At 40.6% G+C, this 17434-nt stretch overlaps 1 protein-coding gene across 4 annotated transcripts in view; it reads left to right on the top strand.

Moving 5' to 3' along the window:
* The window catches only part of LOC140727862 (galactosylgalactosylxylosylprotein 3-beta-glucuronosyltransferase 1-like), a 129192-nt gene that overhangs the window by 22071 nt on the left and 89687 nt on the right, over positions 1 to 17434 (top strand). The window contains exon 1 of one of the 4 annotated variants that reach the window (XM_073045727.1): positions 11732 to 11834. The exons of the other annotated variants lie outside the window; for them this stretch is intronic. The gene's annotated coding sequence lies outside the window, so the exon portion shown is untranslated. Of the gene's footprint in view, positions 1 to 11731; positions 11835 to 17434 lie in introns of those variants that run through there. 4 annotated transcript variants of the gene reach the window in all.

The raw sequence follows: 17434 nt of genomic DNA on the forward strand, positions 1-17434 counted from the left end.
CTGCCTCGGAAGGCAGTGGAGGCCAGTTCTCTGGATGCTTTCAAGAAGGAGCTAGATAGGTATCTTATGGATAGGGGAATCAAGGGATATGGGGACAAGGCAGGAACCGGGTATTGATAGTAGATGATCAGCCATGATCTCAGAATGGCGGTGCAGGCTCGAAGGGCTGAATGGTCTACTTCTGCACCTATTGTCTATTGTCTAAAATATTTGGTTTACACAATGCACTAAATATTAGAAGAAAATTGGTTTGGCTCATTAACTTATTTTTGGCCAAAATTAAAACATATCCTATGGCAGCTGCAGTTTCAGTGGGATATAAAAGGGAGCAATGAAATTCTTAGGAACATGACATGTACAAAAAGACAGTGATTGAGCTGAGAATAATTGTTGCCAAATGATCTTGAAAAAGATGGAAGTACTGGGTTTCGTGATCCTGCCATGGAAGATATCAAACATTGGTGGCCTCAAGATAGCTGGACAATTGATCCTACAACCTTCCACTCATTCCTGATCCACCTATCAACCATTTTTTCCCAAGAACTCTGGGCAGCTTGTACAAATCCTGACTTATGTTAAGAGGAGGCACATTATTAGTTTTGAGGAAAATAGGAGGTTTAGTAACATGTTCTGGATACCGTTCAGTTTCTGAGGTTCATTGGTCAATGAATCAATAGTGAACGGCTTGCCAAGCTAAAAGAACGATCCTTAGACAGATGATCTTGGGCTATTCCAAATCCAGATAAATATCTGCTTTCCTTGCAATTACAGGAAGAACATGTTCAACTACTCTGCCAGCCTTTATTTCTTCCAGCCCCTCACAATCATCTCTATCTTCTCTGGAATTCCTGTCCTTTTAATTGGGAAGCGGCCTTTGAGCTGAGAATCGATGCTTAAACCTCACTGATGCAATAGAAAGGAGGCCTAATCATCAAAAAGGCGCAAGTGTCTCACTAAAGGCATCAAAGGAGCAACATGATTGCAGTGATTTATCTGAGATCTCAAGGTTTTCCCTTTTGTCTTTTGCTTTTTAATAATTGCAGTTGAAATGGATATCAAGATATCAAAGAAGTTACCAAGAGAGGAAGAAAGAATGGAGGACTTGTAGCTGCTAGTCAAATACTTAATAGAGCATCTTTACCTGGGTCCAAGGACTCTGTAGCTCAATAACATCATACTCCAGAACATTCCAATCCTTTAAATATGGGATTCAAAACTGTTCTCCTTTTTGTTATTTGCCCTGATGCTTTCCACAAATTCTCTACCGTCATATTGAAGCAACAACTGTCACTTTATTCTCAAGTCCCAAGAGGGCTTTCATCCCACAACTTCTGATGGAAGATATCCATGATCTAAGAGTTGACAAAATGGACACCTTGCTTAGTGAAATGAGGAGTACTGAAGCAAAATATTCATTAAGGACCTCCTTCTACACCAGACACAGGAACACTCTTTTATCCCTGACTAATCCTACCCTCACTCTAGCTACACTCCTGTACATGAAGAACAGGAGATTGACTAAAATGAGGGAAGGACCTATCAGGGATAAAAGACAAATCATGTACTTGCAGTCAGGCACATGATCCTTCTTTTATATCTTAGGAATTCCTTAATCCCTCTCACAAAGCTCTTCTCATGTCTATTCCAGCTCTCTTAAGTCCCTACTTAATCTCCTTCTTGGCTGCCATATATCTCTCAAAAACCCCATCTGATCCTTGCTTCCTAAACCTTAAGTAAGCACCCTTCTTACTCTTGACTAGATATTTTATTTCTCTTGCAACCATGGTTCCTTTCCATGTCTCAATGAGACAAACCTATCCAGAACTCCATACATGCTCCCTAAAGAACCTCCATATTTCCATTCTATATTTCCCTGTACATCTGTTCCCAATTTATGTTCCCACGTTCCTACCTAACAGCATTAGAATTCACCCTCCCTCAGTTAAATACTTTCCATACATTCTGTTTCTACACCCATCCAAGGCCATGGTAAAGGTCAGTAAGTTGTAGTCACTGTGTCTGAAATACTCACCATCAAGAGATCAGTCACTTGACCAGGTTCATTGCCTAGTACTACATCCAGAATGGCCTCTCCTCCAGTTATCCTGTCCACATATTGTGTCAAGAATCCTTCTTGGACACACCCTAATAAGTTGTGCCCCATCTAAACCTTTGCACTAAGGAGGTGCCCACCAGTATTAAAAAAAAGTTGAAGTCATCCATGAAAACAAATTTGTTCCTTTTACACCTTTCCAAAATCTGGTTTCTGATCTGCTTCTCAGTGTCTCTGTTGCTGGGGGTGGGCGGGAGGGAGGGGGTGTGGTGTATAGAATATTCCCATAGATTGATTGCTCCCTTCTTGTTTCCAAATTCCGCCCATAGTGAGTAAATAGATAATCCTTCCATGACGTACTTCCTTTCTGCAGTTGTGATACCATCCATGAATAGTAATGCCACTCCCCTACCTGTTTTAACTCCTTTCATGTAACTTTTGAAATATATAAACTCTGGAACATCCATCAGCTATTCCTGCCCTTGTGACAACCAAGTCACTGTGATGGCCAGAATGTCATAGTTCCATGCACTGATCCATGCTCAAAGTTCATTAACTTAGTTCCTGATACTTCTTGCATTTAAGTAGAGAATTTTCAACCCCTTCATCTGACTGCTTCACAAAGTCCCATCACAAAGAAGGCACAACAGTGCATCTATTTTCTTAGAAGTTTGAAAGGATTTGACACGTTGATTAATGGTGTGTATGATAACTGCTTGCATCACAGCCTGATATGGAAACACCAATGCACAGGAAATGAAAAGGCTACGAAAAGTGGTGGATACATCCCAGTTCATCACAGACAAAGCCTCCTCCAGCACTGAGTACTTTTACTTGGTGCGCTGTGATGAGAAAGCAGCATCTATCATCGAAAACCTCCACCATTCAGGCCATGTCCACTTCTCACTCCTACATCAGGCATGAGGTAGAGTTGCCTGTCCTCCACCACCAGCTTCAGAACAGTTACTACTCTCCAACCATCATAGATAACTTCATTTGCCACTACAGACTCACTCTCAGGGACTCTCTACAACTCATGTTCTCAGTATTATTTTTAATTGCAATTTGTCTTCTTTTACATATTGGTTGTTTGTCAATCTTTGTTAAGGCTTAGTTTTTCGTAAAATCCTATTATATTTCATTTTTCCTGTAAATGCCTGCAAGAAAATTTATCTCAGGTTAATATATAATAAATAAATTCACCTCAAACTTTGAACTTTTCTTTGAACTATTCCAAATTTTTTGTCTAGGATTTATTCAAATCTTCTCTCTCCCGCAGACTTTTCCTGCAGTTCACAATGATCTGAGGTGGATGATTAGGCCAATGCAAGGCCCATAGATTCTGTCACAGGTGGACAGGAGGTGGGTGGGTGGCTAGTGTGGGAAGTGGTACACTATTTACACCAGGATTTTGCGTGCTCCTGGTGAATGGACTCAATTCTCAATGCCAATGCTCCTTTTCAGTTTTGAGTTATCATGGGCCGTGTATTAGCAGGAATGTTACAAGAAGGTTTTGAGAACGTTATTGAAACATTTCCTCTTCCCTCCTGGTAATGTCAGGCTTTAATGGAGCTTGGGGTAGAATTCTGTTTCAAGAGTTTGTTTTTGGGGGAGGGGGCTAGCAACATGGCCTGCACATTGAAGCCTAATGAAGGCTTCATTGTTGGGAATGTTTGTCTGGAAGAGGACAACAATATTGATTTTCTTAGCCTGCCAGTGGATCAAAATGTTTCAGTTTCAGTCATGTTTCTCCAGTGCCTCACGGTGTTTTCTTCCAGTAACTCATTAGTCAGAAACATACTCGAGAATGGGGTCATGGCTGCCCAGAAGACAATGAGCTTTCTGCCATGTTTAATGTCCTAAAAACATTTGTTATTGGCAATGACAACATATGCTACTGAATTCTTGTAAAAAACTATTTAGTTCACTGACATCCTTCAGAGCAGGGAAACTGCCAAACTTGCCCAGTATGGTTGATGGAAGTCCAGGCCCTCCTTAAGTATCCTAGCAAATTACTCAGTTGTACCACCTCTACTGTATTAAATCAGAGACCACACAACAAATTCAAACCGGTCAACATCATTCCCAATGGATTTGATCTTGCAGAGTCCTCCTCTCAATATCTGGAAACTAGTGTCTAAATCAGGGGAGCTGCTGCCAGAGACAAGCCTGATATCATCATTCTTACGGAATCAGCTCTTACAGACCACATGCCCTCCGTCACCATCCCTGAAAGCAGAACAAATCCGTCAGGGGTGGCAACACAGTGACATCCACACAGGGAGGATTTGCCCTTGGAGCCTTCAACATTGATCCCAGACACCATGAGGTGCCAGAGAAGCAGGTCTAAGAAGGCCAAGGACATTCCCTTATGATCAACGCCTACAGTCCTACCTCAGCTTATGCATCAGAGCTCCTGCTTGTTGAAAAACACCTGAAGAGCACAGAAAGTAGTAACAACACAGAGCATACATTGGCTGGAGGATTTCAGTGCTAGTGGTCAAAAGTTCAAAGGTTCATTTATTATCAAAGTATACAACCCTGAAATACTTCTTCTCCAGTTAGCCATGAAACCAAGAAAGTAAAGAATGGCAGCATGATAATCAACTCCCAAATACTTCCTCCTGGCACAAAAAAGCAAACAAAAGCAGGACAGGCACATTGAACCATCCCCCCACAAATCCTCCTCCCTGGCACACCAAAAAACAAGAAAGATCAGGTGAAAAACCATTATATAAAAAACTATAAGACTGAGAAAATCTATAGTCCAATTCCAAAATGCAGAAAACCTGAGTAACATTTGCCGGGCACAGCGACAGCCCTTTCCCTCTCCAGCAGCAAGGCGATCTCACCAGCGATCAAAAGGCAGCAGATTGTAAGACTGCATAATGTAACACTGGCTGAGAGCTGGAGGATATATGTGTTATGGCACAAGCACTGCACATTCTGATTTCTCATCGGGCTGACGCTCCCTGAAAACCATGAACTTTCCTTCCACTATCATCATTTCTCTCTCACACCTCTATCTCTTCCTCTTCTTGAGCAGGATCAGACCACATAGAAGGAACTTCTAGGGCAGAAAAGTCTTTTTGCTGAAATTTGCATGTTCACAGCTGAAAAGAGAAACTGCCGATAAATGAATCCCATTCTGTTGCCCAGCAACCCAGAGTCAATCAGTATCGACTATGGGCAAAGTACATAAGTCCCTTAAGTTGTACTATTTTTTACAGGAATTCAGTAGCATATGTTGTCATTGCCAATAACAAATGTTTTTAGGACATTAAACATGGCAGAAAGCTCATTGTCTTCTGGGCAGCCATGACCCCATTCTCGAGTATGTTTCTGACTAATGAGTACCCTTAAGTTGTACTGCCACTGGTTTCTTGTCGACCAATGGGACTCGGATTTTGGGTAGGTTTACCATGCAGGGATAATATATTAGGGCAGATGAGTGTCCTATAGCCACCATTAGCCCTAATAGCAAAGTTTGTATAAGGTATTTAACAGCTTCCAGACTTGGAACAATAGGGGAACTCACAGAGGCACCAGCTTAACATCAGCTTCTTGTTCTGTTTAAGTTTTCTTGTGGTTGCAGAATAGGATTAGTTGTGTTTCAATGCATATGTCCTTGGATAAAAGTAAGTTCATGAGTAAGAGATTATGAAATGATTATTTCCATTGAAAGTCAATTTAAAGAGGGTAAAGATTTCCGATGGATTTAAAGATGCTAGCTCATTGAGTTACAATGTGAAGTTGTTCAGGTGACAACAAAGAAATCTCTGATATTTATAATACATCCCAGCACTGCTGGAGGTAACACAAGTAATTTATCTCCTGTTATTCAGTGAATCAGGAATGCTTGTTAATGGCATTCAAGTGAATGAGCTGAATATAACATTCATATTCACTTGAATTTCAGTGATAATCTACCTCCCTGGACACAATCTGTGTGCAGTTGAATGCAAGTTGTCTGTATTGAATTTCATCTGTGTATTTGTGATGTCTTTTTCATAAAAGGATCAGTTTTGCTTTACCCATATCTCTTCAAATTAATCAGATTTTCTCATTTATTTTATCTATAGCTCGACAGGAAGCCCATCAACTCATAGAACAAATCTTAACCTTGAGTTTTATTGGCCTTATCCTCTTAGATTCACTTGAAAGAAATATGCTTAACTGCTTTTGACATTCAGAGGAGTTAAACATATTCCAGAGATGTTAAAACTGATGTAAAATTGTTAATAATTTAGGTTATTTAAAACACTTTAAAAGAGTCCTTTGCAAGTTGGTTCCTGTATTTCTCTCAGTTAGGAGATGCATCACATTTATGGCTATCAGTCCATGGGGTGCAATGTAGCTGTGAGTGTGAAGGCACTTGCAGGAATCATCAATTAATCCGCGACTAGTGGAGAAAGCCATGAAAGTGCAAGAGAAGCCCCAGAGTGGAAGCACCCTCAGGACCAAGAAAATACAAAGGCTGGATTCTCCAGGTGTTGCTGAGAGCTGAGTAAATAATCTAACCCTTTTGACTTGCAAAGATGCAACTTTGCATTTTCAATCGAACTTAGATTTATTGAAACAGAGAGATAAATTGTCCACGCTTATTAAAGATATGTTCAACAACTTTCATGGTAAAGAGATTTCTTACGTTTTCTGCTGTTCAACACAAATTCTGATACCCAGCTGTAAACGTCCAATCTTTGTGAAATGATGGCAGGCAATGCCTTTATCAAGTTACAGATCTCAACCCTATACCATCAGATAAAGGGTTGGATGTTCCACCATAGCACAGGGGCCTTTTTGTAACAGGAAACTAGATAAATGTAATGGGTCAGAGTGTAGGAATGTAGCACATCACTCTCCTTGAAAGAACCAGGAATTAAATTCCACAAGTTTTTCTTCTGATGATTTAAAAACTGGAAATACCAAACAGGAAATCCATATTTATTCAGATCATGTAAGTCATCCTTGTTTCACTCTCATGAGGAAGAAGTCATTGCTACAACACTGTGATGGTAAGCTAATCAAAATCCCTTGTCTTACATGTTGAATTGCAGCATAATAACAAAATAAAAATCACATTATGTCAGTCCTGCTACCATTTTATATCCTTTAACAGAAATTTTGTATTGATTCTTCCCTCGTCCTAAAAATGTGAATGTTAAAAATATTTCAGCTGCATTGTTAGTCAGACATTTTATACCCATGGGCCCTTTAATCAGAGTTGCTCCATTTCATGCAATTGTCATACCCACATTCCCAGTCATTATAGGATACCAGGTCTTCATACACTGAAAAGCAAATGCACATTTACCCTTTATAGGCAGTGTAATAAATTCATATGTAGATTGAACTTGCTGCCAAAACTATCTCCAGCTTTGGTGTCAACGTTAACCCTGAGGGGAACTTCAGTTTTAATACTTGCACCGATATTAAGACCGTTTATTTCTACCTTTGTAGTATTACCCAGCTGCAGACTATTGAAGCCCCCATTCATTCCTTTTCTACCTTTTAACTTGTTTCTCCTAATGAATTCATGGTGAGTTTCACCATGAAATACTCTCCCATCCATATGCTAACTCACAGTAAGCTCTGTTTAGGACACTTAAGCAAAAGCTCAATATTAAAATTCTCAATGAAACCATTGCATGGTTGCTCCTTATCTCTGTAATCTCCTCCAGGTCTGTATGGGAGACTTTGAATTCTGACTCCTTGATCGTTACTGGTTATGATCACAATATTCACAGACATAGCTTCAGGTAACCTAGCCCCAGGCTCTGAAATACCCTCCCTTCTCTCCTTTAGCTCTCTGAATCTCATATTCATATTCTCTCTAGATTTCTCTCATTAAAGCTTAATGGTCAGCCTGACATTCCTTTAAGTGGTTCGTCCAAAATTTGTTTGAATATGCCCCTGTGAATGAGAGCTATTTTGGACAATTTACTGTGTTATATAAGTATAGGCCACTGTTGTCAACTGATTTGGTAGGGCAAATAAGAATAAAACTTCAACACAACCCCCACCCCTTCAAAAATATTTGGGCTGGTTTAAGATTTATAACCATATAACCATATAACAATCACAGCACGGAAACAGGCCATTCCGGCCCTCCTAGTCCGTGCCGAACTCTTAATCTCACCTAGTCCCACCTACCCGCACTCAGCCCATAACCCTCCACTCCTTTCCTATCCATATACCTATCCAATTTTACCTTAAATGACACAACTGAACTGGCCTCTACTACTTCTACAGGAAGCTCATTCCACACAGCTATCACTCTCTGAGTAAAGAAATACCCCCTCGTGTTTCCCTTAAACTTTTGCCCCCTAACTCTCAAATCATGTCCTCTCGTTTGAATCTCCCCTACTCTCAATGGAAACAGCCTATTCACGTCAACTCTATCTATCCCTCTCAACATTTTAAATACCTCGATCAAATCCCCCCTCAACCTTCTACGCTCCAATGAATAGAGACCTAACTTGTTCAACCTTTCTCTGTAACTTAAGTGCTGAAACCCAGGTAACATCCTAGTAAATCGTCTCTGCACTCTCTCTAATTTATTGATATCTTTCCTATAATTCGGTGACCAGAACTGTACACAATATTCCAAATTTGGCCTTACCAATGCCTTGTACAATTTTAACATTACATCCCAACTTCTGTACTCAATGCTCTGATTTATAAAGGCCAGCGTTCCAAAAGCCTTCTTCACCACCCTATCTACATGAGACTCCACCTTCAGGGAACTATGCACTGTTATTCCTAGATCTCTCTGTTCCACTGCATTCCTCAATGCCCTACCATTTACCCTGTATGTTCTATTTGGATTATTCCTGCCAAAATGTAGAACCTCACACTTCTCAGCATTAAACTCCATCTGCCAACGTTCAGCCCATTCTTCTAACCGGCATAAATCTCCCTGCAAGCTTTGAAAACCCACCTCATTATCCACAACACCTCCTACCTTAGTATCATCAGCATACTTACTAATCCAATTTACCACCCCATCATCCAGATCATTTATGTATATTACAAACAACATTGGGCCCAAAACAGATCCCTGAGGCACCCCGCTAGTCACCGGCCTCCATCCCGATAAACAATTATCCACCACTACTCTCTGGCATCTCCCATCTAGCCACTGTTGAATCCATTTTATTACTCCAGCATTAATACCTAACGACTGAACCTTCTTAACTAACCTTCCATGTGGAACTTTGTCAAAGGCCTTGCTGAAGTCCATATAGACTACATCCACTGCCTTACCCTCGTCAACATTCCTCGTAACTACTTCAAAAAATTCAATAAGGTTTGTCAAACATGACCTTCCACGCACAAATCCATGCTGGCTACTCCTAATCAGATCCTGTCTATCCAGATAATTATAAATACTATCTCTAAGAATACTTTCCATTAATTTACCCACCACTGATGTCAAACTGACAGGTCTATAATTGCCAGGCTTACTTCTAGAACCCTTTTTAAACAATGGAACCACATGAGCAATACGCCAATCCTCCGGCACAATCCCTGTTTCTAATGACATCTGAAAGATCTCCGTCAGAGCTCCTGCTATCTCTACACAAACTTCCCTCAAGGTCCTGGGGAATATCCGGTCAGGACCCGGAGATTTATCCACTTTTAAATTTCTTAAAAGCGCCAGTACTTCCACCTCTTTAATTGTCATAGGTTCCATAACTTCCTTACTTGTTTCCCACACCTTACACCATTCAATATCCTTCTCCTTAGTGAATACCGAAGAGAAGAAATCGTTCAAAATCTCTCCCATCTCCCTCGGCTCCACACATAGCTGACCACCCTGATTCTCTAATGATTTATGCATTCATCCATTTCCCTGTAGCTTCAGTATTTTACTTGCAGCGATTTCTGACATTCTAGCAACATAATTTGGGGAATATCTTACATAAAATATTTGACATTTGCATTTCCTCTGCAAACAATGATCCCTTAAGTACTTAAAAAACCTTATCGTCATGACCTGAAATACAGTAGATCTTTGCAAATCTTTGCAAAAATAACCTTTAGAATACATAAAAGAGACACCCTGATTTTTTTTATATTAGATTGCATTCTTCAGTGAGAACAAACAGACCAGTTACATAGCACATAATAGATTTTTGATAATATGGGTCTTTTCTTGTGAAGCACAGTATTTCTTTTGTTGAAGTATGTATGCTGGACGTAAGGTTAAATAAAAACCAAGCTTACATAGCATTTCCTATTCACTTTTGTTCAGTTGTTTTGTACAAAGAAACAATGACTATATATTTAAAAACCTGAGTTCAAACATAAAAGAAAATCTTCAGTTTCAAATAGACCAAATCTGAATCCAGGAACATCACCGTATCTACTTTAATAGCACGGTAATCTAAGAGTCTTTCTTAAATGTAATACATTTAAGAATTTAATGATTTAAACTTTCATTTCAATAGATTCCTTAAGGTTGTCATAGCCAGGGGGATAGTAGGGATAAGCTTATGGTGTGTGTCTCAAATAGCCTCTGACAACTAAGTCCAGCTCCTGGCTTTTAAGTGTGTCTTAGCTACTAGCCTGGCAGAACTGTTTCTACTGACAGGAGAAGGGGAAATGGCAGGTTATTGGCGCTTTAAAGCCAGTTGCTTTTGGGCAGATGGAGCTCCTCAGCTGTGGTTGGCTACTCATCTAGAACCTAGATCTCAAACATCTGCTGTCTTGCAGCTATACACACTCATGGGGAAGTCTTCGGGAGTAAGTCTGGAGCTGGAGTCCTCAAGGCAGTCCACTGACTGCCAATTCCAGTGACGCCACTGGTGCCAGACTCTATCAGTCTCTGCCGTTCCTTCTGATTCATCAACTGCATGGAGAAGGGGAGCCTGTTGTATGGGTGCAGTTTCCTCTCTATAATCGTACTGCCCTGGCTCGTGTATCATGTAGTCAGCTTGGACACAACATCCATGGTCGACCCTGACCAACGGAGGCCTCACTTTTAAGTAAAGTAATCTATTCACAAACGTTCTTTTTAACTAAGTGCCACATAGGTGTGAGAGCATAGAACTACACTGCACACATGAAAATAAATGGGTTTGAAGAAAATGGTTGGGCATTTGGAATTATATTCATTTGATGATTGCCAATTAAATCACATGTTACATTAGGAGAACATGACAATCCAGCTACATCATTCCATGGTTGAAGGTTTCAAAACAAAAGCTTAAAAACCTCATCACCTTGAGTGTTTCTGCGCCACAAATGCAAGAATCGTGTTTTAGGATGTACGTATTCTCTGAAACCTTCATGGCCAAGATTTTCCCTGGAACCATCTCTGTCCATAATGGGCTCACAGGTTCTATGTCAAAATCCCAGCTCATTGGACAAAATGAGAAAGTTCAAATACACTGCACAATTGATAGCTCTGCCATTCGTTAAGTGGCTTATGATGCAAATAAAGTGGCCTTCAGAGGGCAGAATTGGGATGATTGTTATCAAATGCTAGATTACCATAAATTTTAAACAGGGCTAAGAGAGCAACATTTTATATGGTATATTAGCTTTCCCCAGCTTAATTTGTATTGAGTATTGTTTGTCACCATGACAACATAACTGCTTCCACAAATGACATGTTCAACAGGGCATCATAGTCTCTGCACCAGCGGTGATATAATCAGTAACATTTTCAAACCTGAATCAGAGGATATGTACTGAAGTCCCATTCTGAAGATAAGAACACGGAAGTCTAGGGTGCTTCTTCATGTAGGAACAAGGAAATGTTGCATCGTTGGAGGTAAGGACTTTTAGATGAGTATAAGGGATTCATGGTTTCTTTCAGTGAATTATTTGTGGTCCTTTGTCTATATTCATCCCTCAACCAGTATTACAACAAAATGAATTAGCTGATTATAATTCATTGCTGTTAGCAAGAGCATGTTTTAGGCCAAATTGACTGCTGTGCAGTCTATATTAACATCCTTCAATTTTGTGTGAAGCAATTCATGATAGAGTGTTTTACTTCATTCAGTCTACCTAAAAGCCAAGGAGTTACTATTGACAACACATGAAAGATGCTCTCATTCCCCAGCCATTTAAAAATTAATATTAATGTGTTAACGTAATTCTGTTGAAAAGTCTGGAAAAAATATCAACCAAAAATACAGATTTTGCAAATTTGAAAGCCAAACAGAGAATGCAGGAGGAGCTAGGGTGTTGCTGGAGAGAATGCTGGAAGTGTTTGGCAGGTCAGGCAACCTCATTGAGGAGAGGAGTGCTCACTGACCAGCTGCATGCTCACAACATTCTGGGAAAGCTGAATGGATTAAGCTTTTATGTTCCAATCGTACCAATACTTCCTTAGCTATAGACTAAGGGCAACATAATGGCACAATGCCTTCAGCAAGTGGGATCTGAGTCTCTGGCACTGCTTGGCTGGAGCTTGCAGGTGCTGTGTGTGACTGTATGGGCTCTGCTGTACGTTCTGGTTGCGCCCAAACATCACATCAATGGTAGGTTAATTGACTACTTGATATTCACCAAGTGCAGTTCCTGAGCACGTGAGAGAGAATGGTTTAAAGGGAAATAAGTGATGGAATGGGATTGCTCTGACAGCTGGCATACACCTGTGTTAGAGAAGTCATTTCATAGGAGCAATACAAGTCTCAGAATAATAAATAAGCAGCATTCAAGGCATTCAGGGGAAATGTAGGGAAGGAACGGTGGGCCTGCCAGTCTGAGAGCTTCCAGATGATAGAATGCTGCTGTTCTTTTTCACACTTTGTGGTGCATCAGGCGATTCTTTTTTTTGCTGCTCCCGTAGCATTTGACTATGTTTACGAGGCCGAGTTACTAGCTTGATGCTCAACCCAGCACGGATGGAAAGTGTGCAAGGAACCAGCCAGATTTGAACTCTGGACCACTCGCCTCAAAGTCCAGTGCGGATGCCACTACACCACTGGACGACTTATGATAGAATGTACAGAGAGTAAAATAACGAGGAAATGGAAGTATACTGTATGTCAAACACTAGTTTAATACCTGGAAGAGAATTAAAAGTATTGGAGTGAAAATAAAATGAAAATGAGAAAAGCACAGCGAGGATATGAATACTGTAAATCTTAGCAAGTAACACTGAAGAAAATTCAAATATATATAGTTTAAGTATATAAAGAGCAGAGGAGAACTTGGAAAAAGCAGAGGCCATAAATAGTACTTTGGAAACAAAGCATGTGCAAAGGTTGTTAATGAATATTTTACGACTATCTTCATAAAGGAATAATGAGTAGGAACATTTATGAGGTCATTAAAAAGTAGTGAGGGGTGTAGCATTGCTTTGAAAATAGATTATTAGTTAGATCCAGATCTATATCCAGATCTGCGTATGATGTATACTGAAGCAGATCTGTTCATTTACCTGTGATGGGGCTGAAAACCACATGGATTTCAAGTGGTGTATTCACCTGATGCAGAAAATATACATGTAGAGTCCTGTTTCCTCACTCATGATGAACAGTAACTGTGGACATGCTGAAAACTTGTTGGTGGGTATAGAAGAAATAACTCCGAGCTGGAGTTCAGAAATTTTCTTTCTCCATGCTCTCTAATGGTGAAAGCATTTTTACAGACTGAGCCCATTATGGTTTTTTTTTGATACTTTGAATCCTTCACTTTCTACAGACTGCTTAGTTTTAACACATCTCCAGTCTTTCAAAGAACACAGCTGCAATAAAATAACCATCTTTTTGGTTGCAATGGAGGGAATGAACAGAAGGTTTGCATTCTCAATAGGTTCTCCTGTGTTGTTGCTTGTTAGTGAAGAAACAGATTTAAGAATTAACAACATCCTTTACTGAATCTGTAATCATCAGACAAATAGCAACAGAGTCATATTCATAGAGAATGCCAGTGAGACCTTCTGTCCGCCACACCCACGTTGAACACAGATACCCATCTATATGAACCACATCTTGCACCACTTGGCCTTAGGGTCAAGATACTTATTAAATGTCATGAAAGTCTCCACCTCCGTTCCTCCTCAGGAATGTTCATTTCTGATTCCAACTGCCCTGAGTGAAAAAATCCTCCCTCATACCTCCACTGAAAGAAAAACAGAGTTAATGTTTCCAGTCAAAATACCCTTTGGTGTTTATTTTGATACATTAATGCATCAATGTCATTTCAAATAGTGCAGTCAGTTCTTAAAAGTACACTTGCATACTCTGCACTACTTTTCCTTTAAAATAAGAAATAAGACCATGCAAACTAACAACTGTTGACTACATGAAATTCTGGTTAACTATTTACAACACAAATTTATTCCATCATTTGATCATTTTGTTCTCTGAACTCTTTATAACAAGTTGCAGTTGTCTTCTGTGGTATCTACTTCAGCCATGAGCATTTTCGATGAATCCTTCAGACCCCTCACACAGATCTAGTTTCACCTCTTCTTCAGCAACTGGTGATTCAACATAGTTGGACACATACAATAACTTACAATATCTTGTATTGTACATTCCAGATCATCATTTTCTTGTTTCATCTGTACGTGTTGGATTGTCACATCTAAGCTTATCACAGAGGCCAGTAACCTATCAGTACAATACAACAGTATTTTATTTTTTACTTTAGAGATACAGCCCGGAGGAGGCCCTTCCTGCCCTTTGGGTCAGCAACCCCCGACAATCCCGATTTAACCCTAATGCATTCACAAGTCAATTTACCAACCCAGTATGTCCTTGGACCATAAGAGGAAAGTGGGGCACCCAGGGGAAACCCACATGTTCCACAGGGAGGACATACAGACTCCCTATGGAGGATTGAACCCTGAACTCCGATACCCCCAGCCGTAATAGCATCACACTACCGTGGCACCCCGTACATTACCGAGTGCCAGAAACTTATTTATAATAATCTCTACTTCAGTTACTTCTCAAAACTCTCCATCTTCATTGCTTTGACTTCACATGGAGAATTTGATGTAAGTACATCCTGACTCACGACACAACATAGACCCATCCTCTTTCCTGTTGGCACCATTGGAAACATGAAGTCATTCCGTCTGACACTCCCTTCCTGCAGTGTCTTCAAGAATGCAACCACTTTCAGCTCTGTCACATTCTGATTATGCTGGTCTGGGCTGACATTAATAACACCTTGCCTGATGTAATGTACAGTATTCCACTGAATCGTCTTAGCTTGGAACTGCCCCTATGTTGCCATGACCTTCTCTCTTAAAGCACCCCTGTTAATCTGCATTTTATTCAATCGATACAGTAATTCTATAAATCTGCCAGATTGTGGTGGACACTGATTTTCTCTCCAGAACTCACACAGTTTTATCGACTCTGTCTATTCCTTTACTCGACTCAATCAATGTTCAAGATCGTTTAATGTCATTTTCAATACACGAGTTTAAAGGAGAATGAAACAATTGCATTTCCAGATCTGATGCAGCATGTAAAAAACATACTAAGATAAAGAATGCAATAGTAAAAAAGCACAATAAATATAAATACATAAGATAGCTTATAAACATAAATTGATTATATGCACATAGAGTGATGTACAGGAGTGTCTGTACATAGGGTGACTCTGACAGGAGTTAGTGGTACTGGGTGGGTCAGTGGGTGGAGGAGTTGAACAGCCTTACTGCTTGGGGAAGGTAACTGTATTTGAGTCTGCTGGTCCTGGCTTGGATGCTAAGTAACCTTCTCCCTGATGGGAGGGGGATGTACAATCCAAGGGCAGGGTGGGTGGGATCCTTCATAATATAGCTGGCCTTTTCTCGGCATCTTTCTGTACATATGCCCTCGATGGTGGATAGGCGAATGCCAGTGATGTGTTGGGCAGTTTTGACAACCCATTGCAGAACCTTCCTGTCCGTCACAATGCAGTTTCTGTACCATGCAGTGATGCAGCATATTAGGATGTTCTCTACTGCATATGAGATGAAGGATATGAGATAAATGTGTAGAGGCCAGCTCTCTTCAGCCTCCTCTGAAAGTAGAGGCACTTGTGAGCTTTTTTGACTGTGGAGGATGCGTTCTGGAACTATGAGAATTTGCGCGAGATATGCACTCCCAGGTGTTTGAAACTACTCGCAATTTCCACTGCTTGCTGCTTACATAAAGAGGGGTGTGAGGGCAGCAAGTTCTCCTGAAATTGATAACCATCTCCTTTGTCTTGTTGACATTGAGGAAGACGTTATTTGCCTGGCACCAGGCCTTAATTTTTTTCTACCTCCTCTCTGTAGGCCGAGACTATTCTACTACAATTATGCTGAGCTTATTTTTTTCTTGCAACACATACAACATGCCGGAGGAACTCAGCAAGCCAGGCAGCAACTATGGGAAATAGTACAGTCGACATTTTGAGCTGAGGTCCTTCATCAGAACGACCCTGATGAAGGGTCTTAGGTCAAAACATTGATTGTGCTCTTTTCCATAGATGCTGCCTGGCCTGCTGAATTCCTCTGGCATTTTGTGTGTGTTGCTTGGATTTCCAGAATCTACAGATTTTCTCTTACTTTTTCTTGCCTTCCGATGCACCATCAATAACTCTCGGAGACGTGAGGCGAGAGATAGGCTTTTATTAGTTGGAAGAGTAAGCACTATCAGCAGCAAGAGACCATCACACAACATCCTGGAGACTGAGGGAGGAGCAGTGCCTCCAATCGCCTTTATACAGGGGTCTGTGGGAGGAGCCACAGGAGCAGTCAGCAGGGGTGGGGTGGGGGGGGGCGTGTCCAGACATGTATATGTAGTTCACCACACTTTCCTTGTGGATTACTGTAATGATGGAACTGATGTTATAAAATTTCTGTGAACTGGCTCTCACATGAAGCCTTCAGACCCACACATCTTCAAGATTTGTGACCTGAAATTGCCCAGTCATTGACAAGTGACGCCTTTGATGAAGTTCATCCATGATGGAATGTCTTCACTGGTTTCAGGTTTAGAATTTCATTTCCTCTGTCTAATTATTTCTCTTGCTAATTACTTCAGCTTAAGAGCCAATTTCTCAATCTCAAGAATGCTTCCAAAGGCACTTCTGTAATCAATGCCTGCTGTCCTAGTATTTTCCTTTCACATCATCTCCTTTCCTTGTTGCCCTGCGGTGTAATAGATGTGTGCCCAGCCCTCACCAGCAGACACCTGAGCAGCCAACACAGTAAATCTTTGACTCCTGAAGAATATGCGCAGGGTTCTCTTCACATCTCTGAAAGGATCTGTTCTTTGTTAGTACTACCAGTCTAACCGGAAGCCCAATTGTAGAGGTATCACTTTCTTCACTGCCACACTGCTTCACCACACCTCCTGACTACATGCCATTGTCTTTGGTGGTGTTCATATACATCACACACAGAAAGGAGTCACTTTTACTGCTTGGCCC

This window comes from Hemitrygon akajei, chromosome 5 (genome assembly GCF_048418815.1).
Source record: "Hemitrygon akajei chromosome 5, sHemAka1.3, whole genome shotgun sequence".
NCBI classification, from domain to species: Eukaryota; Metazoa; Chordata; class Chondrichthyes; order Myliobatiformes; family Dasyatidae; genus Hemitrygon; species Hemitrygon akajei.